We start from the raw sequence: 25282 nt of genomic DNA, 5'->3' as shown, positions 1-25282 counted from the left end.
ACTGAAGAAGTCAGGAACTTCTTCATGCACTTTATAGACTCTGCTTGCTAAATATTTGAAGAATTGCTTTTTCATTGTGTCCTCTTGGCATTACTTTGCCTCCAGTATCCCCTGTTTCAGGTCATACAGATGCATCTCCCAAGCTCTAAAATGAAAAACCTTGTACAAAAACTTCAGAGCTGGGGCCAGTCTTGGTGGCTCATGCCTGTGATCCCAGCACTTTGGGAGGCCAAGGCAGATGGATCATGAGGTCAGGAGTTCGAGACCAGTCTGGCCAATATAGTTAAGCCAGGGCCTCTACTAAAAATACAAAAAATTAGCCAGGCGTGGTAGTGGGCACCCATAATCCCAGCTACTCAGGAGGCTGAGGCAGAAGAATTGCGTGAACCTGGGAGGCGGAGGTTGCCGTGAGCTAAGATTGTGCCACTGCACTCCAGCCTGGGCGACAGAATGAGACTCTATCTCAGAAAAAAAACAAAAACGAAAACTCCAGAGCTTCCAAGACCCTTTACGCTCAGGCTCCTACTTCACTCAGATGTCTCATTTCTTTCCTACTCCTTTATGTGGATGCTACAATCTACAGAATGCTTTGTCATTTCTAAAACAGGCCATGCCCTATGCCCATGTCTCTTCCCAATCCTTCTGCTTAGAATAACTACCCTTTTTTTTATGCCCAAGGGGGAAAAAGCCTAACTATCCATTAAACTGCAACTTAAGTATTACATCTCTGTAAAACTTTTCTCCAGAATTCTTCTTCATTTTTTAAAATGTCAAACATTTTAGAGTGTCTCTAAGGAAAAAGGAAGTCTTCCATCAGTTTCTCTGATCCCCAGTCCCACTCCCAAGGGATAACTATTTTTGACCTTTTGTGTTTAGATCTGTTATTTATTGACATACTTCTAAGTAAAGTTGATTTGTCAGCATTCAGCTTTTCTTTTTCATTTATCCAACTCAGCATTTACTCGGAAGACTCTGATAATATTACAACTTCTACTTCTTAGATTATTTATCCCCCTCAGTTTCTCTCTCCTCACTTTTGAAATGTTTACTAAATAGATGTTGGATTTACTGAATTCATCTTTCAATTCTCATCATTTTAAAAATTTTGTATGTCTCTATGTTCCTATTTTTTCCAGTCCTTCTCTTGATTTTAAAAAATTTGATCATTGTATTTTATTTTTCAATACTTTTGTTTTCTGAGTGCCCCTTTTGGTCACAGCACTATGTTTGTATTTTAAGAATGTAGTATCATCCCCGTTACTTTGAAAGTAAAGTGCAAAAAGCAAAACCATTTGCTATTATTTCTTTTTTCTATTATCTGTACAGCATATCATTTGTACTATTTGTTTTTATAAATATTTATTTTCGCGGTGTTGGTTTTCATTAAATGTCTAGTGATGCTTGCTTATCTGATTATATTTTAAAAGAAACATTATATATTGTCTAACATTAGAAACCATGAATTTTCTTTGCCATTGTTTAAATATCTGTTTGAACTCATTATGAAATTTATCAGTACTTTCTATCAACTGACTATCGTAATAAATTCTGTATTTTTTGTATGCCTTTAGCCATAACCCTTTCCCGAAGGTTTTGCAAAATTTCCCAACCTTCCAAGAAGGTTTGTCTTTCCTATAATTTTTCCCACTGCCCTAACCAATCTCCTATCATATGCCTTTGGGAAGTAGACTGGGATTCAATCCCAATCTGCCTCTGACTCTAAGGTCTGTGTTGTTAGTCATTACCCTGAACAGCCACCATGTCTGACTGTAATAAATATGTGATAGATGTAATACAATACTAGAGCCTCAAGCTCCAGTCTTCCTTAAAAACAAAGCAAAAATCAAGCTGTCAAATTCCAAATGATTGTTTGCCTCTTTCACGCCTAATGTCTTTCAGAATTAAGCTAGAAGCCAATCAGCAACAGTTATCAAAAGTTCAAGAAATAGTATTGATTAAAAACAAAAATCCTAACACCACTTACAATGAGATAACTTATTCCTAACTTACCTCCTAACTACTTCTATGATAAATTGAGAAAACACACAGATTATTTGATACTGTTGTGTGATACTTTCTCCAGCCTTGGGTTCTCTAGGTTTCCCTACAAGAGTTTATGGGAGTTCAGGGACCACCATGTCGTGTGGCTCTTCTGCTTAAATTTCAGAGCCGACCATTACCTGACCACCTTTAGCTACTGACTGACCTACATCCACTATTCCCCAAGGGCGCCACTGCTCCAGTCAGGAAGGATTCTTTTGTTTATTTGTTTTTAATGTTGTTTCTGTTTGTTTGACTGTTTTATACCAGCCTGTGAACATAATGGCCTCTGTCTAGTGCTTACTGATTTCATGGTTGTCCAGAATGAGGTTTATTTCAAAGATCGGTTCTGGTCCTACTTTCTCCTGAGCATCTCCCCAATTTCTCTGATTCCCAATTGTGTGTCTCTTACTCCTAATATTGTTAGTCTGACTCACTCAAGTACAATCTTACTGGCTAATTAGATCACTTCAAGGAGCCTTGTTTTCCTAGCAAGAAGGGAAGCTCTTTGAGGGTCTGAACCAAGGCTCACTTCTTTATATACAAAGGAGTCATTAGCATCAGGCTGAGTACATGTCCTACAAAGGCCTGTAAACAGTTTCATTCTTCCCAGGTGGATGAAGTTGGGTGCTTCTTGTATATTGATTTTGCTTTCTTCTGCTTCACCGAAAAAATCAAGACGAAAAAAGTGACCGAAACCCAGTTGATTGGGGAACAGATGAAGTAAGTGGGAAGCACATCTTATCAATTCTATTTAAAAGTTTAAAATAATTAGCAGGTCAAGGGAACTATTATTCTATCATGAAGCCAGTTCATAACAGACATTTGATTTCTAAACAAGATTTACTATTATTAAAAATATTTGCAAGAAAGGGACATCTCTATATATGAGTGGCCCAGAGAAGCTGTTTTACTTTCCGAGTAAAAAGACTATAGCTTTGTTCATCTATTTAACTTTAACAGAATAATAATTATGTCACTGAATCTGAATTATTTACACAGGAATTTTATGCTAATAGAAAATATGGCACATATGGTGAACAGAAAATGGAAGAACTTTATGTTTACCAAATGTTATAAAATGCAGAAATTCAGTCTAATCCCTGAAATTCTTCCTCATTATTCACATTGTATTAGAAGGAACCACACTGGCTATTTTTAACAATTTTAAAATCTTGCAATCATTGTCCCTTTGATGATCCTGACCTAGGGTTTCGGAGGCATTAATTTGCCTCCTGCTGTTTGTTCTTATTTTGACCATGATTATGCTGAAAACAAGGTTAAACTGAAGGAATGAAATCAAGATGCTAAATAATTACGAAGACTCTTAAAAACATGGGTTGTCAATAAATAATAACCTCTCCCCATGTGTTTACCTTCTGAAATTCTAACTGTCCTGAAAACCTACTTTTATTTTTCTGTTTACTTTTGTGATTTTCTGAGAGACACAGAAAGTGATAAAATAAATTATTATTCTAGGCTAATTTATTAACCAGGAATATATGATTAAACAGATGCAGCAGAAATACATAAGTAAAAAAATTCTTCAGAGAGGACAGTTTAAATTCCACTTCTTCAATGAAAGCTTTTAATATTGTATCCTGGAATGTTCTCTCCTTAATCAGAACTCACAAATCACCTGCAAAGAGTTTTAAGCAACCATTTGGTTTTTAAAAAGTAATTATCTATCGACCTATGACTTGTCTCCTCAATAGCTATTTCAGATTGAAGTGAGGTGTCTTTACCTTCTTGATATCCAAAATACTTGTATCATGCCTTACACATTGCACACACATAATAAATAGAGTTGGTCAAAGGGTTATAAATAACAGTTTTGTTTCAGCCAACAGGCATTCCTACAGAATAGCATCTATGTTGAAATTTCTTTAATTTAATTATATTTTAAATATATAGGGATGCCTTTATTTAAAGGAGTTGGAGAAAAATTGCATCATAGAACAAGCATTAAAAAAAATTTCCAGTGTAGTTTCCAACTCACATAAACATACCCTTCTAGAACGTTCTTGAAAACGAGAGTTGAGCCTCTGTTGAAAACCTCCAGCAGAGTAAACATAGCTATTACATCAGACTCTGAAAATTTTCTGTTGTCTTTTTGTGACTCTTCTACAGAGCAAGCCACTGTTTTCAACCTACCTTTCGAAAAATTATCTGGATTTTCTACATGTTTATTTAAATATAAATATATATATTTGAAAACACAGACTACATTATACCTGCTCATGTGCCTTTCAAAGAGGTTTTCCTGAAACATTGAGACAGTGCAAGAGTCTTTTGAGCAGCCAGAGATTTATAGCTACCAGTTAGTAGTGTGAGAATGAACCAGCTCTAAGACAATATCAATAATAATCCAGTAAGTGCCTGCAGCCTCTAGAAATGGAGGAACAATGTTCTCCCTTGGCAAGGAGTCTAGGTTAGCTCCTTGGAGCCACAGGTAGAATGCAAATTTGGAAAATTATGCCGCCAATATGCTTCAGCTGTAGAAAAATCTGTCGTAAGATACTTATCAGACATCCTTTTATTGTCTCCGTAACAATGGAGAGCAGTTCCACGAGCAGTTGTTTCGCATGCCATTCTCAGCAGAACAGAGACGACCAAATACTAGGAAGAAGCATACAGGAATGCACAATGGGAGGGTACCCAGGAGGAAGGTGATGCAGAGGTGTGGGCGTCAGGACAAAATGCACAGACAGTGATAAAGATGTTAGGCAGTTTGTGCCCATCTCATGTCCTCTATCCATTTTAAACCATTTCAAATAAGATCTACTTTAGATATGTAGTGCTAAAGACAATGGCCCACCCTGAGAGATTCTATTGTTGCTGTTAATATTATGGCTAACAATCAGCTTCCAGGAACACTTGTAACAACCACAACTGATTTGTGACAACTTGTGGAAAAATATAGAAGGGGAAGAAAGGAGCCCAGAAAGAATAAAGAATTCTCACATCAGGATGAATTTTGGTTTTGATATCAGAGGACCCATCTTCTCCTTTTGTTCTGACGCTGAGTGATTGGGTCCCTAGTGGCTCATTTGTGCTCCTAATGCTGGGCTTGGCTTTGCTGGGGGTTTTCAGGAAGCATTGACCTGTCAGCCAACTCCAAACTTCATCCTAGCAAGGGAGAAACATGCCAAGCCACAATCATCATGCACTTTGGTGTACCTTATTGCCACCACAGGTACTGGCGTGCACTTCAACCTTTCTTGCTGTATCTGCATTAAGAACTGCCACTTACTCTTAGCGGTCACAGGATTAGGAAGAAAGGAAGTTATACATGGCTTCCAATTTAAAAATTTTAAGCAGTTAGGCAAATGGAAATTACCTTTTTACTGTGTTTTATGGAGGAAATTTTACAACTCTTTTCAAACAATGTTTCTTTAACATCCTGGGCTCTGAAGGTATCAAGATGAATAAGTTGGTCCTGTGCTTGAGAGGACTGATGTGTTTGCATGAGAAAATCAGTTTCAATGCAGTGTGGCAAGTACTGTGATAACAGATTTCCCTGGGGGCGAGGGGAGTGGCCAAGCTCTGGGCAGGAGAGCCGCACAGAGGGGTTGACTTCCTGTGCTGATGGCGCCTCCCTTTCTCCATCCCTAAGAGGCAGGGTTAAGGGCAAGGAGGACAACGATTCTAATAGGATACATGGCAAATGTTTTATTAAAACAGCATTTCCACTCTTGATCCTCATCATCCTTAGAATCAGTTGTTCACTGTCCTTTGCTCACAACTTTTCTCCTTCCTTTTAGATCTCCTTCCTTGTGGTTACTTGTTGCTTTCTTAACTCCCCATCTCGAAATAACCCTGAATTTAAAAGGTTGAGAAAAAAATAAAACCACAAAAATACACAAAACACTCTATCCAGGTGACTCAAACCAGCTCTGGTTAGTGCCTTAAAGATACCCTTTCTCCTGAAGTGTACATTTCTTTCCTTTTCTTGCTAGTAATAGTGTGGTTGCTTGGAGATTTACTGGGGATAAGAGACATGATTATGGCTGTAGATGGAGTGGGACAGCCCTTAGAATTTGGAATATTGGCTGGCTCTTTTGAGATGTGACTTTCATGTCCCAGGCATGGTTTCCAGGCATTGTTATATCTGTTGAAAGTTTGCCACTGGAGTGAATATAAAAACAACCTTGTCTCAAATTCTGACTCTGATGATGTTTAATCCAGTGGCATAGGCAAGCAGAAAAAAGGTTCCATTGGGACTCTGTCAGTGAGTGCTGTTGTGGCTGATCTGGCTGGCTAGGTGGCCCCTTCCTTCTACACAGCTCCATGTTCATTCTTCCTGAAGCTGTGTGCTTGGTCAAAGAAGATGATCTTCCCTGATAGAGGAGTACCGTTCTTTGTTCACAGGTGTACAAGTAGACTCTGCTAGAACTTCCAAATAGGGTTCGTTTGTAGGAGAATATAGAGCAGTCAAGCCTCCAGGACTCCACATCCAAAATGAAGTGTTGCATTTGTCAGTCTCTGCTTTGAGAGAGAGAGAGAGAGAGAGAGAGAGAGAGGAACATTAGAGTAATGAGCTGCATCAGGGACAAATCAGAGTGAATATCCATCAATCTGGTAGCAACACCATCCTGGGCTCCAGAAGGCACCGACATACCTGGCCTCTCTTCTTGAATACCATGTTATCCTCTCTCTCCTATTAGACTGTATATCCCTAGAATAAACCCTCACCTCAGCCCTTCCAACTATTCTCATTAACTGAAAGGTAAGTCAATAACTAGCTGAGATGTTCACACATACCTGTTATACCTTCTGTGCTGGCTTTAAAGGATACAGAGAGGATACAGGAGATTTCAGAAAGCTAAGTCTAGCAGGATTGACAGACACATAAACATGTCATTGCAATATTAAAGTGGTATCTGCACTAGGACACTGCTATAGTTTGGATGCTTTTCCCCTCTGAATCCTCATAATGAAATTTCATCTTCTAATGGGAGATGTTTAGGTCATGGGGGCAAATCCCTTACAGGTAGATTAAGGCTCTCCATTGATGTTCAGTGAGTTCTCATTCTATTAGTTACCAAAAGAGCTGTTGTTAAAAAGAGCCTGACATTTCCCCGCTACTTCTTGCTTCCTCTCTCACCATGTGATTTCTGCACACACAGGCTCCCCTTTGCCTTTTACCATGAGTGGAAGCAGCTTGAACCCTCACCAAATGCATATGCCCAATCCTGAACCTCTCAGTCATCGCCAACATGAGCCAAATAAACCTTCTTAAAAAATCAATTACCCAGTCTGTAGGATTCCTTTATAGCAACACGCAATGGACTAAAGCAGACATCCTTTAGCAGAAGCAGCAGTGGCTAAAACATGGGATTTATTAGGATTTGTTAGGATTTTGTGGATTAACATAGCAATAGCATTTTTACATGTCTTCAAAATTCATCCTTTCTCTTTCTTCCTTTTCCTTTACCTTTCTTCTTTTATCTTTATAAGTATTGTATGCTGAGAGAAAATTTCCTTCTTGTTTTGGAACAGTGGTTGAAATGATACAAACTAGAATTAAGATACAAACGTACATGACAAATCAATCCAGAAAATTAAATGTGACTATGTCCCCATGTACTCTGCCAGAGTAGGAGAACCTCTTCAAGGCCAAAGGGGTTCCTAGAGATAGGTTCCCACAATGTGGGCCCCAAAATGTCCAAAGTGAGAAAACATGGCTGGCTGCTTAATTTTTGTCCTTTTGATTTTAAAACAATAAAAAACAAAAAGCCTCATCCTATAGCACTATTCTAAAGTTAGGTCCCAATTCATTATTCCTCAAGCCTCAGAAGTAAGCAGTAACTAGGCCCAACAGTGATTTCTGTGTATTCAGCCCTCATCAAAGATTTTATACATATACTATGAGATTTAACCCTACTATAAGATGGTACTATTATGATCATACCTATTTTATGAATGAGGAAAACTGAGGCACAGTGGGTTTAGGTAACGTGCCTAGGTACTTTTCTAGGAGAATGTAGATAAAGGCATGATAGAAGCACTTCTGGATTGGCCCAGCTTCTTCCCTGGAAAAAGAAAAATCAGAGTTACTTGTAGGAAGCTCTTTTACTGACAGCTGGAGGTAGGTGGTGATGGTTTCTGGTTTGAATTGACACCTTGCAGCAATTCCCCCTGGAGTCAATCATCTTTAAGGAAGGAGCAATCCTGTGATTTCAGGGAATCTGAGAAATCTTTCTGATCCCCAAAGTATTCACTCTAACCCCTCTAGGGGACATGACTATCTCTGCATCATTTGAGGAAAACATGAATGGTCCTCCCATTTCGAAAGATAGTAGTCAACCTAAGTTTATCCTCAAATGTCAGGTGAAGATCAATACCTTTACTGAGAGCAAGTTTGGCCAGGAGGAGCATCAAAAAAATCTGGAGAAGACAGAAGGAGGGAGGGGGCCAGAAGACCAAACTCAACAAATGTCGAAGGGTGCCAAGGCCTGACTCACTCTACAGGCAGTTTCAGCAGCCGCAGGGGCCCTGCAGAGGGCAAGAGCAACAGGGGCGCCCTCAAGTCTGGCAGCCCTAATTAGCCTCAGAGCCTGGCCCAGCCACCACACAGCTGGCACCTTGGCCCATTGGCCCATTGTCCTCTCAGTGTCCCTAAGACCATGAGGCCCCCAGACTACTGCTACTACTGTCATTTTCTCTGTCTCTGGAAGGAGACATGTGACATGTAAATTGTCAGGGCCAGATGACATCTGACATGCCAAACCATTTTTAAAGGGAGGAGGTTATACAAAGCCCTTTCAGATGCTGGAATTTGTATCCTCTGCCCCATTACATAAATCCTAGCTAATTCTTAAACACTCCAAAGACTTGGGCATCACGGTGTCTGTCTGGTGGTTAGAATTCCTAGGTTTTCTCCTTGGGCCTAGTTAGGAATTTTTCCACAGTCACGAATCCGCTGAAGATGGAGGCTATTAAAGAGGTTCCAACATGATCTCTTTATTGGCAAAATCCTAAAGCTTCCCTTTTATTTCTGTGAAATACAGACGTGTAGGGAGCTGAAAGGAAAGTTACTTCTCAGAGATGAGAGATGGCTTGTTAAAGCAACAAGAAAATGAAAAATCAGCAGCAAAAAAAAAAAAAAAAAAACAAGCACTGGACCGTGCCATCCGCCACCAATCTTCTATTTCTGTCATGACTTGGACTTTGAGCAGGAAGTGGGAGAAGGAAAAAGATGAAAGAGCAAAAGGAAACGGGGGAAAATGTCCTTGAGTTTTGCATATTTCTTCTGAAACAGCCCCTTCTTAACCTGCCCTCTGACCCTGCAGCCCAAGTTCAGAGGTGTGGGGTGCGCCAATGAATTAGGCTCTTGCTCACGTCCTGACTTCACGTTGATCAAGAATCCCCTGAACTCACAGTGATTTAAAGGGTGAACCTGGGATACTGGTGGCCCCCAGAGAGCACTGATACTAAAATGAGAGTTCCTTCCTAAATTCTTACAGATAGATGATGGTGCAACTATTGATTTTACACAGGACCACTTAGTACTAACCTGCTAAGTAAAGTATTATGAGTTACACAAACGTTCTACTCATGAACCGAGAATAGCCTCGTGTTGAGTTTTACTGAGGATTCTAATTCCATGCTCAGCAAAATCTTGAGCTTCTTGGAGGCACTGCCCAGCACCTATGTCACAGACAGAGGCATCAATACTTGGAATACTGAAATTTTTGAGAAAGTGACTTTCAGATTAGTGCTTCAGCACTTTTGTCTTGATTGGGCAGTTTTCGATGGCTGTTATTCTTGCATTTCAATGACAAATTATTCTTAGCGTAGTTTTATTTATTAGCAATTTAGTTGGCCCCATAGTATGTAGTGATGCATTTTTCCATGAAGTTTACTTTTGGCCTATAATTTCCCAACCACTAAAGTAAGATATGTGTGTGTTATGGTTCAAATATGAATCACCCACACTCTTGTGCTAACACAGGTATAAGCTCTCAACGTGTACTTATAGCACATCCAGGTGATGTCTGCCATCTAGGTATGTGTTGCATTTAAGTAATCTTCAGCAAACTAACAAGATAAATATAAAAACACTACTGGGTTAGTTTCTAGTTTACATGACACAGCATCATAACCTGAAATCATGTGTATAAACTCAGATGCTTTTCACATAAATTGATTAGTGATTCTTATGTGTTGCCAATAAATTCACTGCAATGTGTTTCATCTTGTTTCTTTCCAATTTCATAGGCCCAAGGTGTTCATTTTCCTAGTGGAAAGTGTGAATAGACAGACTGAGTAGGTCGTGGACTGTTTTTCCTGCTTAACTTGGCCTTTGTCTAAAAAACATTTGAGACCTATAATATTAAAGTACTATAGAAGTTATCATTAAGAAAAAATATTGTGCTCAATGATACAGTAGCCCAAGGGATTCAAAATACTACATGTGATAAATCTTCAGACTATAGCCCTGTCTCTGTCTCCATCATTGTCACCACCGCCAAAGGCCTGAAGTGCTACCCGACATTCTCAGCTTAGTGGACTGCTCCAGAGGCCTACTGAGGGAAGAAATAAGATTTTAGCTTTAAATAATATTTTTAGTATCATTATAAAAATAATGCATGTTCATGTTCAAAACTTTGGAAAATACAACAAGACCCTAATGGCAAAAATATTAATGACCAATCATTTTATTGCTGACTCTTGATACATTGGGATATTTTATCTGAGTCCTTCTTTTAAACAAATATAGGCATAAATATAGATTTTTATCACAAAATTAGAATCATTTTGCACATGTTGTTTTATAAGACGCTTTCCTGTGCAACATATCAGGAACATTTCCCCAGGTTATTGGATGTTATTTTCTTGAAATATCATATTGTAGCTGTAAAATAAAATAAACTATGAAATAAATATACCAGAGCTTATTTAAACAATTCTCTTGGGTACAGGCTCTTGTCATTATAAAAACAACTTTATGCCATTCTTGAAGCTAAATCTTTCCTCTCATCCAGATTCTCTTTTTTAAATGATTAATTTCTAGGAGTGGAATCATTTGGGTTGAAGGTCAAAAATATTTACTGGGCTTTTGAATCATATAATCAAATGCCCTTCAGAAATGAAATCAATCTCTTTTTGCATTTTCAAGAGAAAAATGGGATGTTAGGTGGCAGAAAGCCCAGTTTCCTGCCTCTCTTGGAAAGTCTGTCCTATGTCCAGGCTAAGTGAGAATTGGCTGGCTTTTTATGTGAAGGCGACTCCAAATAGTCCTGCCATGACCTTGAACTATACGAACTGCCTTTACTTCATACCCATTGTTGAGAATCTAAAATACAGGGGAAGAGTACTGGGCTTGGAGACAGAATGTCTGAGTTCAAGTCCTGAGCCACATACTATCCATGTGACAAAACTGGGCAGCCTAATACCTCTGGATTTATTTCCTCGTCTGTAAATGAAGGATTTGTTATAGATGATCCCTATAACATCTTAGAACTAACAAAATTATTTGATTTTTTTGTGTTTCAGATAAGCCATTGATCTACCCATCTGCACATGTAAATTTATAGACTGGATGGTTGATCTCTGCAAAGTTTCAAGTCTAGGTCCTCTGAGATTTGTTGGCCATAAGGCTCAAAATGAACTTCCAGTAAAGAGGTGTTCTATGTTTCATGATGTCACATGAATTTAATCACTTCGAATTGGCAGTATTCACAAACAATCAAAGACTTTTAGATGCCCATTTTATGTTTATTTTTTATTTCCATAGTAATTGGGCAACTGGTGATGGTGTTTGGTTATGTAAGTTCTTTAGTGGTGATTTGTGAGATTTTGGTACACCCATCACCTAAGCAGTATACACTCTACTCAGTTTGTAGTCTTTTATCCCTCACCCCCTTCCCATGCTTTCTCCTGAGTCCCCAAAGTCCATCGTGTCATTCTTACGCCTTTGCATCCTCATCGCTTAGCTCCCATTTACGAGTGAGAACATATGATGTTTGGTTTTCCATTCCTGAGTTACTTCACTTAGAATAGTCTCCAATCTCATGTGCGTTGCTGTGAATGCCATTAATTCATTCCTTTTTATGGCAGAGTAGTATTCTATCATATATCTACCACAGTTTCTTTATCCACTCATTGACTGATGGGCATTTGGGTTGGTTCCAGATTTTTGCTATTTTTAATTGGGCTACTATAAACATGCATGTGCAAGTATCTTTTTTGTATAATGACTTCTTTTCTTTTGCGTAGATAACCAGTAGTCGGATTACTGGATCAAATGGTAGTTCCACTTTTAGTTATTTAAGGAATCTCCACACTGTTCTCCATAGTGGTTGTACTAGTTTGCATTTCCACCAGAAGGGCAAAAGTGTTCCCTGGTCACCATATCCATGCCAACATCTATTATTTTTTTTATTTTTTGATTATGGCCATTCTTGCAGGAGTAAGGAGGTTTCACATTGTGGCTGTGATTTGCATTTCCCTGATCATTAGTGATGTTGAACATTTTTTCATATGTTTGTTGGACATTTGTATATCTTTCGAGAACTGTCATTCATGTTTGTTGTAGATTCTGGATATTAGTCCCTTGTCAGATGCATAGATTGTGAAGATTTTCTCCCACTCTCTGTGGGTTGTCTATTTACTTTGCTGACTGTTCCTTTTGCCATGCAAAAGCTCTTTTCAGTTTAATTAAGTCCCAGCTATTTATTCTTTGTTTTTATTGCATTTGTTTTTGGGTTCTTGGTCATGAAATCCTTGCCTAAGCCAATGTCTAGAATGGTTTTCCAATGTTATCTTCTAGAATTTTTATAGTTTCCAGATCTTAAATTTAAGTCCTTGATCCATCTTGAGTTGATTTTTCTATAAGGTGAGAGATGAGGATTCTGTTTCATTCTCCTACATGTGGCTTGCTAATTATCCCAGCACCATTTGTTGAATAGGGTGTCCTTTCTCCACTTTATGTTTTTGTTTGCTTTGTTGAAGATCAATTGGCTGTAAGTATTTGGGTTTACCTCTGGGTTCTCTACTCTGTTCCATCGGTCTGTGTGCCTATTTTTATGTCAGTACAATGCTGTTTTGGTGACTATGGCCTTATAGTATAGCTTGAAATAAAGTAATGTGATGCCTCCAGATTTTTTTTTTTTTTTTAGTCTTGCTTTGGCTATACGGGCCCTTTTCTGGTTCCATGTGAATTTTAGGATTTTTTTTTCTAGTTCTGTGAATAATGATGGCGGTATTTTGATGGAAATTGCATTGCATTTGTAGATTGCTTTTAGCACTATGGTCATTTTCTCAGTAGTGAGTCTGCTCATCCATGAGCATGGGAAGTGTTTCCATTTGTTTGTGACATCTGTGATTTCTTTCAGCAGTGTTTTGTAGTTTTACATGTAGAGTTCTTTCACCTCCTTGGTTAGGTATTCCTAAGGTTTTTTTGTTGGTTGGTTTGTTTTTGCAGCTATTATAAAAGGTGTTGAGTTATTTGATTCTCAGCTTTGTCACTATTGGACACTCATCATTTTAAAAACAACTGCATAACCTATGTGTTGCTCCTCTGTCATGGGACCCTCTAAAAGCTACTGCATGTAAACATGATATTTTATGCTAGTCTCAGCATCATTACCTGAAACAGAGGAGAAAAGCAGGATCCCATTCAGGGCAGTAAACTGTCCCAAGTCAGCAGTTCACTTACCCACCCTGAACAGAGACAGCCCGTTCTTTGGTTTTTCAACTAGAACGTAGTCCATAAATGTTATAGTCTCTTAAAAGAGATTGAAGAGGCAGTTTGAAGGAATATACAATCTATACAGAGTTTTATTGTCTGCTAACTGTGCTAATTTATTATTCTCTCCTGATACATCATCATTTCTCAGGGGCAGGTGAACGCAGAGATGCAGCCTGCTCAGAGGTGAGCTCTGCATTGTTTTGTCTGCTGTCACATGGCATGTCTTGCACTTGGGTTTCCTAAGTTAGGAGAGGAAAAAGCTGTTTAATTAGTATATCCACCACCTCAAAACACTTGCCATTTCTTTGTGGTGAGGACATTCAAAATCTTCTCCTCTAGCTATTTTGAAATATACAATACATTGTTGTTAACTACAGTGACTCTCCTGTGATACACAACGCCAGAACTTATTCTTCCTTCTAACTGTAACTTTGAATCCATCGACCAACCTCTCTTCATTTCTCCCTCTTTCTTACCCTTCCCCAGCCTCTGGTAACCAGTATTCTACTCTCCAGTTTTTTGAGATCAACTTTTTTAGATACCTATCCTTCTGTGCTTGGCTTATTTCACTTAACATAACATCCCTCTAGGTTCATCCATGTTGTTGAAAATGATAGGATTTCAGTGTTCTTGATGGTGAATAATATTTCATTGTGTGTATGTACTACATTTATAAATTCATTCATCTATAGATGGACACTTGGATTGATTCCATATCTTGGCTATTGTGTATATAGCTGCAATAAACATGGGAGTGTAGATGTCTCTTCAACCTACTGATTTTATTTCCTCTGGCTATATACTCAACAGTGAGATTGTTGGCTCACATGGTAGCTCTATGTTTAATTTTTTGAGGAACTTCCATACTGTTGTCCATATTTGCTGTACTAATTTGCATCCCTACAACAGTGTTTAAGAGTTCCATTTTCTCTGCATCTTCACCAGAATTTATTTTTGTCTTTTTGGGACAACTATTCTGATTGGGGTAAGGCAATATCTCATTGAGGTTTTGATTGACATTTCCCTGAGGATTAGAGGTGTTTAAGATTTTTTTCATATATACCTGTAAGTAATTCATACGTCTTCTTTCAAGAAATGTCTGTTCAGATCTATTGCCAATTTTTAAACTGAATATTTTTTCTATTGAGTTGAGTTTGTTATATATTCTGGATGTTAACCTTTGTCAGATGCATAATTTGCAAATATTTTCTCCCATTCTATAGGTTGTCTCTTTACTTCGTTGATTATTTTCTTTGCTGCGCAGCTTTTTAGTTTGACATAAACCTGTTTGTCTGTTTTTGCTTTTGTTGTCTGAGCTCTTCAGTTCTTATCCAAAAAAAAATCCTTGGTCAGACCAATGTCATGAAGCATTTTTAAAAAAAAAAAAAAACAAAAACAAAACCAAAAAACTCTGTGTGCAAAGTATGATTACCATAATTTTTTTTTTTTTTTTTTTTTTTTGAGATGGAGTCTCACTCTATTGCCCAGGCTGAAGTGCAATGGCACGATCTCAGCTCAATGCAACCTCCGCCTCCCAGGTTCAAGTGATTCTCCTGCCTCAGCCTCCTGAGTAGGTGGGACTACAGGCATGCACCCACCACACCTGGCTAATTTTTGTATTTTTAGTAGAGACAGGGTTTCACCATGTTGGCCAGGCTGATCTTGAACAACTGACCTCTTGATCCACCTGCCTCAGCCTCCCAAAGTGCTGGGATTACAGGTGTGCGCCACTGCGCCCAATCTGATTACCATAATTTTAACGATAAAGCAACTGATAGGTGTAGAAAGAGGTGAAGTAATTTTCCCAAAGTCAAAAGTTTAGGGAATGGTGAAATTGGGATTGCAATGTAGGCTTGTCTGACTTCAAAGCCAATATTCAGTTTAATGAGATTATTATTTTTTTAAAGAAAGGACTTTAAAGAAAAGCACTAGGAGTTCCCTGGTAGATGTTGGTGTCTGAAATGAAACAGAATGTGTTTTATTCATCCAAGATTGCTAGGTTTTCAATACTTATAACTCTGGTTTATCTATGCATTCTTGCCTTGCTTCAAGAAGACCAAAAATTCCCATTTCCCTATTAACATATAAATATTTGGAACATTTAACCCTAAAAGTAAATTTGATTTCTTTTTTTTTTTTTTTTTTTGAGACGGAGTTTCACTCTTGTTACCCAGGCTGGAGTGCAATGGCGCGATCTCGGCTCACCGCAACCTCCGCCTCCTGGGTTCAGGCAATTCTCCTGCCTCAGCCTCCTGAGTAGCTGGGATTACAGGCACGCGCCACCATGCCCAGCTAATTTTTTTGTATTTTTAGTAGAGACGGGGTTTCACCATGTTGACCAGGTTGGTCTCGATCTCTCGACCTTGTGATCCACCCGCCTCGGCCTCCCAAAGTGCTGGGATTACAGGCTTGAGCCACCGCGCCCAGCCAAGTAAATTTGATTTCTTACCTCAAGATTTTTAAAGCGTATTACCTCTACATACAGTTAAAAATAAATTTTATAGCGTGATTGAGTAAACACCCCCCCACACACATATAGTGGATAAGAAACAGAATTTCATGAAACAATATCTCTTCTTCTTATATAGAATGTAGCCTAGTTTGTATTCTGTTTAATTTCTTTCATTTTTAAATGCTGATTTCATGACTTTCCAATGGTACTTGTAGCTCAACACATTATACTATAAGAATTGGATTAGTAGAGGACATTTGCTCTAGGGTCAGCAAGTAATTCCTTCATCATCTTCATTCACTCCTCTAATCCTCCCTGCTCTGGTGCTCGTCCATCAGGAGAGGAAGCCAATGCTTCATATCAAATATTTTAATTTCTCAAAACTCTCCTTTATTTCCTACTCCAAGGGAAGTCTGCCCTCTAATGATGCAAAAGCACCATTGATTTCAAAGATTAATCTCTTAATAAATGAACAAAAGGGAAAATTTTGAATGTAAAGAATTGAAAGGGACCTTAGAGTTCCTTTAATCTGAGTGTCTTATTTAAAATTAATGGAAACTGAAGCACGGAGAGGCATCTGACCCCTCAGTTCTTTGTGGACTGGCAGCAGGTGAGAGAGGGGTGACATCTACATCCCAAGACAAACCAGCAGGCCTCTATGTAGGACTTTGAAAACTGTCATTAACCCACAGCTCAGAGCAATGAGGACTGAGCAGGGCCTATGCTGGGGCCTGGATTCCGTGGTAGAAACAAAATCGAATTCATATTTTAAGAAAGACCCTTTAGATTAGACTCAAGGAAACAAAATAGGTAGATTAATATACGCTTGACTCTGAATATTTTGGCCAAAATTTTATCAGATACTCTCCTAAGGGTCTCCAAGGAATAAGTTAATATGTGGCTGTAAAAACAATGACAAGAGAACACTAATCTGTGTTTTGGAGAGGAAGGGCTGAAAGAGGGGCAGAGTGGAAGACATAGCCTACCTTTTCTTTGTCCTCCTCCTCTCTGCTGCTGAAGCACCTGCCCCTCTTTCCTTGTCTTCTATCATATTGATTGCTGTATTAGAATTGTCTGTTTACCTCTCTGTAGCCCTCAAGTGACTACCTCATCTTGTGTGCTGAAAACAATCAAGTCTACCTGCCTAAGAATTCTATCTTCAGTGTGTAGTAAACTTTTCTGGTGAATGAATGAGTAACTGAATAAATGCCGGATTAAATAATTGAGAATGCCTATATTGTGCTAGGTATATTTGGAAAGGTACTTCCACTTACCTATTTCCTATCCACTTTGAGAAATCTCGCTCTGTCACCCAGCTGGAGTGCGGTGGCACGATATCAGCTCACTGCAAGCTCCAACTCCCTGGTTCCAGGTATTCCACTACCTCATCCTCCTGAGTAGCTGCGATTACAGGCACGTGCTACCCATGCCCAGTGAATTATTGTATTTTTAGTAGAGATGGGGTTTCACCATGTCGGCCAGGATGGTCTCAATCTTCTGACCTCGTGATCCTACCACCTCGGCTTCCCAAAGTGCTGGGATTACAGGCATGAGCCACTGCGCCTGGCCTTATATCCACTTTTTAAGACCCAGTTTAAACATCACCTTTTGTAGAAACTAATTTTCAAATTACCTTGAAAGAATAAAACATTACTGGGCTCTCTTTCTACTCCATCTGTCCTGCTTACGGCCACTAAATTATTCAGGAGTTTTTGACTTGTGTTCTACCTTTCAACAAATGTAGCAAAGTAGTGATGGGTGTAAGTGGGTGCTAAGTCTAGATGCAGATTTCAGAAGAAGTTGTTCTAGAACCTAGAGAGCTACCATTCAGAAGGCAGCCTAAGGCTAATTTATTTGCTCCATTTTTCTTTGAGAGAAGGTCACTGACTGCTAGGTGTCTGAGGATGGTGACGTGGAGAATAACTTTTACATTCATGTGTATACAAAAGAAAAGACCATTTAAGAGGAACAGCACCTGGTCTACTCCCTCAAAAACATAAAAATGTATCAATCAAAACTCTCTGGGGTCAACTAAGCTGCTCTTACTTGTGACAGGAACAATGAATACTTTAAAACAGATTTTATCAACTGTCATTCTAATAGTCATATGGGGACATGAAGATATGTGGTAACAAGGGGCATTCATCAGTACAATCCCCGAAACACTGATTAAACCAAAAAATATTTCATTGTGTAGCATCTACAGTAAATCTTACCGCCCTCTGCCCCTGCACAGCAAAAACTAATCTATCCCTCCTCCCTGACAGAGGCTTAGAAAGGCAAAAGGAATTCGGTATTATCAATGTGCTGGTTTATCAGATATGAATTCATTTGTTTTTCTCAAAAAACGACTTATCAGCATGAACAGAGCTGGCTGGCCCAAGCGTGAATTGTGTTCCAAATACCCTTTCTGAGTTCCCCAGGGCTCAAGAATTTTTATCACCCAGTTTATTTCCCCTGTTTGTTTGTGCTTTTTTAACCTCTTACCTATTGAGGTGACTTTCCGGGTCAGGATTCCTGTAAAGACACTAGGAATTAGCACTGCTGAAGGAAATGCCCAGCTCCGGCTGTCTGGTGGTCAGTCTGCTGGGTAGGATTTCAGCTCTGATAGGAGAACCCTGAACAGTTGGAAGTGAGATGAATTACCTGGAGATGGCCCCTCTTCATGCTGTCATTGTTTTGTTTTCTCTATCTGGGCACAATGGAAAATGTCCAGTATGAAAGGTAGGGCTTGGGCCCAGCAACCCTGTACCCTGAGTCAGCATACCAGGAGACAGAGAAAGGCTTCCTTCAGCCAAATTTTACTACCTGCCTCACCTCACCTGGGAGGGCTTCTGCATATACCACCATGGGGTGCCTTGGGGCTCAAGAGCAGGAGCCTCCTGGTCTCTGATGTCTGATACTGATTCATCTTGTCTGTGTTTTCAAGGCCTGCTCCCCTCTTGAAGCTTTCTTGCCACAGGGTCACCTATGGAAGGTTTGATACCCACCTCCTTCACACAGAGGTGTGTGGGAAAGCTTAATTCAGAACATCCAGACTTTCTTTTCTATCACTTAAACAAAAAGCAAGCCCAAATAATCTAAATGAAAGTGACTGGAAGTACTCAGAAATCTCTCCAAAGGTAAAGTGAATGATAAGGGTTGTCAATTGGGATTTCTTACTCGAAATATTTGACAGAGATGAATAAAAGTCCTTCATTTCTTTTGTGGCTTTTGCTTTGCTTCTATATATTAGCCTAAATTGACATTTCTTTTAGTGTTTATGAGACCTATATCCATCCATACATGACACACCTCATGTGAGGGAGACCTGAAATTGAACCTGAGATAAGGTTGTCAGAAATTTCTGCAAATCACAGAAATTGTTTGTAGAGTGTCAGGTTATGGTTTGTAGTAAGAATGTTAGTAAGGGTCATAAAAGTATAAGGCTGCTGTTACGTTTAAGGCTAGACTCATACTATCTAAGCAAGTTTGTTCAGCCTTTCCTATGAAAACTTCCCAAGGAAGTGACTCCATAACCTTCTGAATAAAGTCTTACAGCTGCATGGTGTCTGTGGATAGCAGCTCAGCAAGGAAATCAAAGTCTAGGTCACGACTAGCAAATCTGCGACTGTATGAGTCTGCATTCCTGGCTGAGGCAAGCATGAACCGAACCAACCAGCCATCAGGTGGTCCAGGTAAAAGAGCTGCAGCATATGGATTTAGCAGAGGTCAGAGTAAGGGAGAAACCAGGGATTCAAGGAGGTCAGTTATAGGTGTCTGAGGTCCAGGCAGGGGAAATGCTGGAAAGCTAAGAAAAAAAGTCAGGTTAAAACTACCTGCAAGCAGAAAATGATGATGGAAACCTGATCCTTAGACAACCTATCACAAACAGAGGTTGTGGGCCTTTGATTAGGACAGGAAGGGAGGCATTTCAGAATTTTCAGCCTGAACCAGTTGGAGCAGGGCCAAGAATCTAACTTTGAGCATACTTACAAACAGCAAATCTGACTGCAAAGAGGAAAACCACCTCGCCCCCGGAGGCCTCCCGTGAGGACCGGCTCCTCGGTTTTTATTTCTCTAAGCTACCAAAGTCATTCACACCAAGTTATGCCTGCTTAGATTTTTCCACGGTGGCTTCTGTCCAAGTACTTGACATCCACCAGCTCCACAGAGCCTGGGAGACTGAGGAGCTCAACAGGGAAAGACTATCAAACTCTCTTACAACAGCAAAGCTCCCCATACCCAAATTAAAATTCTGAATAGATTCATTTTCTTAAAGTTCATGGTTCAAGCAAGTTAAATTTCTAGTGAGGGCCAAGGTACCTCCTCTGCAAACATGGCAGAATTGAGTCTCCTCTTACTTAAAAGACTGTGGTCATATACTTATGAAGAAGCCTATGTCTTTATGTGTATTTAAAATATTCTAATAGTGCTAGTCTCAGCAGCACGTACACTAAAATACCGTGACAATTCTCTACGATGCCAAAAATGAAATTAGTTACTTTTTGGCTCTTGTTATGCCGTAAATGGGCTAAAATAATGAAATTCTATATGTGTTTTCATTTTAACAGTTAAACTTTCATTTTCATTTTAACAGTCCTAAAATATGAAGAAATCTTAATTATTTTCTATCATAGGTTTTGATTGAAAGAGAGACAATATTCACATCCTATGTGTCAAGTATTAAGGAGTATGGTAACTTTTCCCTGTGATTTTTAAGGAACTTGAAAATTATTTTAAAATTTCCTACATGTTTTATGATAGATTTAGAAGCCTTCATAAACACTAATAATTATCATTACTAAGCTTTTCTGGTAGAAGTTCAGCTGCAATGGGGAAAATGTGGGTAGTTAAAGTGAGATAATTGCCTGGAGGTGGCCCCTGGAACTGAGCATGTGGGATTTTTCTACATGCTGCCATCATTTTCTTTATCTGGGCACAGTGGAAAATGTCCAAAGCAAAAGGTAGGGCTTGGTCCCAGCAGCCCTGTGTGCTAAGTCAACATAGATAGATTCAACCACCACGCCCTCATCACACATTCACTGCACCTGTCTCTTCCATGTCACGGACTGTGTCTATGTATGTCCTTAACTTGTGTCTCTAGCATCTTGCCGGAATTCACAAGTATCTATTGATGATGGAATGAATTCTGTCATTGTATACAGTTCAACCTTGCCTATAGGGTAAAGTCCAGACTCCTTTGGCATTGCAAACTTCTCAGTCTGATTCCAGTCTATTCTTCCACTCTTATTTCTCATCCATGTTCTTTATTTTTCTTCTTCTGCTAAACTGATCTCTTGCTATCCCAAAAACACAGCTAATGTTCCTCGTCTCTAGGTTTTTTTCTTCTATTGCTAGGAGTACCTGTGAGTAATATCCTAGCATCTTTTCCAGTTACTGAATTCCTACTAATGTTAATTTCTAATTCAATCTTTCATTTATAATTGATTCTATCATTCAAGAAACATTTACTGAATATCTATCATGTAGAAACATAAAATTGTAAAAGAAGAAAGAGAAATTACACATAGTTCTTACCTTAGGATCTTAAAATTAGCAAGAAAACGCTTTTCACATAACGAATTTCAATATACAACAACTGATTATGGATTGATTACCATCAAAGGCAGTCATACTTCTCCATTAACACAAAATTTAAAGGACTCTTACATCAGAATTATGAAGGTATCATTACATTTAAGAATTTTTTATAAAATAATTAAATACATGCATATCATAACAGCTGAATTTCTGTCAGTCCAACAATGCTATCAAAATAAAGATTGTATATCCTATAACTATTCTCTATACCTGAGAAAAGCAGAAACCATAAAAAGTGCTTCAACTATTTAGTTAATAACTTGATTTTCTATAGGAGCTACTGAAGAGTAAGATGCTGTGCAGGGGTCTTCTTATGGCAGAGGGAAAGTAACCCGTTTATTTTTTCAGTATCTCGGTTGTATCCTGGAAATGTGGAACATCAGGAATGTCATTCGAGTCATGTGTGCAGCAGATGATAATTGGTGCATGACCCCTTTTCTGAAGGCCCTGCCCTGCTGGTAACAGGGTGTTACTAATGGAATAGATAAAATAACTTAGAGCCACCATCGTCTTCATGAGTTTTTATTTCCCCCATGAACTTTAGGTCAGAATTAGTTAGATTCATAAGAGAGGAAAAGACCTGTGCCATCAATTCCCTTCAGTGTGAGAAATTTCTGTAATGTTTGGTGATGACTCTGATTGGAATTCTGCAAAAGTTCTTTATCTTCTACCAATTAAACTCTGTTCTTCAATCATGAAAGAGAGAAAAATAAGGGTACCATGTTTGTTGAGAGCTGGATGGGTGAAGGCAAGATTTTTCAGAGCATTAAGAAGATCTGACAGATGATTGTTGAAGGGAAAACACAGGAAGAAACATTATGAAAGATAGGCAGCTGCCTCCTAATGGGGAGAGAGGCAAGGATGAGTGAGCTTCCTTGGGGCTCTACGTTCATTGTGAGGCAGGGCATGGAGTTATCTTTAAGAATGTCCTAAGAAGAATAAACCTGGTGAATGGGAACTAGGATACCATAAAGAATTGGAAAATAAAATGCAGAGAAACCAAGAACTGAACTTAGCTCAATGACCTAGGAACAAAAGCATGAGGGTATTATCCATCCCCTTTGGTAAGCAGAACAGAAAGACAGCTAGGACCACAGTGACGTCATCACAAGTATGGAAAGTGAGCAGGAATGCCCACTTAGGGGGTGGAAGTTGGCGGGGAGTGCTGGGCAAAGCAGAAGATCCAGACCCCTCCTGGAAGTGGAAGAAGAAGAGTACCATCTTGAGAGGTGGAAAGACATGGAAACCCCTCCACAAGGAAGGTTCACTGGGATCTTGGGATTTACTGCTGTTATTTATCATGATCCCATTGCACCTCAGGCTATTGTGCTTCAGGAAACTTCTAGAATAAAGATATTCTGTTAGGGAGGTTGCTGTGCTTATTCTGGAAGATAGGCTAGTGGACAAACTTAATAAACAGGTAAGTGGCTCTTCTTTCCTTTACGAATTTAAATTTTATGAGGACAGATAGCCCCTACAGTCCACTTTGGGTTTTCAGCACGTAGATTAGTGATTGGAAGAATGACCCCTAGGTCCAATGGACATAAAATCAAACCTATTCACTAACCCTGAGACTGCTGCCAAGCTAACCTCTCTAATCCTTAATTTCCTCAACAGTAGAAAGGAAATCATAACAGTATATACCTCTTAGAATAATTAAGAGTAATAGAGGATAATGTGCTTCCAGTGTATGTACCATATTAACCCTTTGGGGCATACAGAGAGCTGGTAATTAAACGGGAGCAACCCAGGCCTGGGGCTGCAGCTTGCACCTATAAACGCCAGCACTTTGAGAGGCCAAGGTGGATGGATCACTTGAGCCTAATAGTTTGAGGCCAGCCTGGGCAACATGGCAAAAGCCCTTCTGCTAAAAAAAAAAAAAAATGCACAAATTAGCTAGGCTTGGTGGCATGCACCTGGGGTCCAGCTACTTGGGAGGCTGAGGTGGGAGGATCACTTGAACCCAGGAGGTCGAGGCTACAGTGAGCCAGGAGCATTCCACTGCACTCCAGCCTAGGTGACAGAACAAGACCTTATCTCAAAAAAATAAAACATTAAAAAATAAAAGGGAGCAGCCAAGATAAGGAGCAAATTTCCAAATATGGCAAATCAGATTCTATTCAAAGCTAAGTAAGGGCAGCCCTAGAGAGTGAATGAAGCAGACAAAATGAGTTAGGAACTTTGGAAGTCTAAGACTGTGTCTGCTGAGCACACACAAGATCTTCTACTGTGCTTACTAAACTGTCTATCCTAATTGTCAAGGCAGACCTCTAAAATACCACTCCTCTTTTAAGCCCTGTAACTGAAACATTCAGTTGGCTCTTTAAAAGGACCAGCAGTATAAAAGTGTTCCCTTTTCACCACATCCACACCAACTTCTATTGTTTTTTAAAAGGACCAGCAGTATAAAAGTGATTTTCACCACATCCACACCAACTCCTATTGTTTTTTGGCTTTTTAATGGTAGTCACTCTTAGAGGAGTAAGGACTCTTGTGAGCCCAGTAGGGTAATCCAGGATAATCTTCCCATCAAGACCCTTTGCTTAGTCACATACGCAAAGTTCTTTTCACCATATAAGGTAACATACTTACAAGTTTCAGGGATTAGGACATGGACATCTTTTGAGAAATGATTGTTTTATCTACCACAATGCTATATAAATACTAGCTATTATATTATAGGTTACAATATAATATACAACTTGTTCTAATACTATTCTACGTAGACATCCAAGATAAATGTCTTAATAATTAAAAGAAAGTATTTTAAGGAATAGGAAATTGCATAAATTTGCCTTGTGGCTGCTATACTATTAAATTTACCATATCAGAGAAGAAAGAAAAGAACAACCAAAAAATTCAATATATGTCATCATTTTGGACAACTAAATTCTGCCCATGAAAAACAACTATGTCCAAGAGGAAAATGGACATCTAGAAAGCAGAAAAGTTTTTGTTACACAGAAAATTAACTCACCGAAGAAAACTTCAAGAAGAAATAGTCATTGCGTATTTTTAACCCACATGCCTCTTAAATCTTGTTTTTCTGATATTCAGTAAAATAATATATCATAGTGCTTTCACACTGGCCTTTCTAAAGAATTCTTAATTCATACTCATATTAATAATGTAAAGCCACTGAAAAATATTTCAGAAGTCTGAAGATCAACAGTTAATACTTATTAGTAAATCATATCAGCTCTGTTTATAATGGTATTGGTTTATCACCCTTAACAATGGTAGCTACTGATGTTTTGGCAGAAAGAAGAAATGGCTCAGAGTTTTTGAAGTAAAGCACAAATATGGGCTAGGAAAACAAATCCTGTAGTTGTCAGAAATGAAAATTCCAGTCATGGAAAAAAAAAAAGTTGGGGTGCATGTTCACTTAATATAGATGCTGATGTAATCTCTTGATCAGAAAAGAACATCCAAGAGAAGATTAGCAGACATTTTCCTAAGAAATTATAACATTTAAAAAAAAATACTAATGAAGGTTTTAGCTGAAATTA

At 38.9% G+C, this 25282-nt stretch overlaps 1 long non-coding RNA gene across 1 annotated transcript in view; it reads right to left on the bottom strand.

Moving 5' to 3' along the window:
* Nucleotides 1-5729: 5729 nt before the first annotated feature.
* LOC141584173 (uncharacterized) overlaps nucleotides 5730-25282 on the bottom strand; it is a 38208-nt gene continuing 18655 nt past the window's right edge. The window contains exons 2-3 of the long non-coding RNA XR_012517111.1: nucleotides 7955-8075; nucleotides 5730-6525 (exon numbers count right to left, since the gene is read on the bottom strand). This is a non-coding gene — a long non-coding RNA (uncharacterized LOC141584173). The remainder of the gene's footprint in view (nucleotides 6526-7954; nucleotides 8076-25282) is intronic.

The sequence above is a fragment of the Saimiri boliviensis genome, chromosome 4 (genome assembly GCF_048565385.1).
Source record: "Saimiri boliviensis isolate mSaiBol1 chromosome 4, mSaiBol1.pri, whole genome shotgun sequence".
NCBI lineage: Eukaryota > Metazoa > Chordata > Mammalia > Primates > Cebidae > Saimiri > Saimiri boliviensis.
The sequence above is the reverse complement of the archived record's forward strand: the minus strand, read 5'-3'. Positions and strand labels throughout refer to the sequence as shown.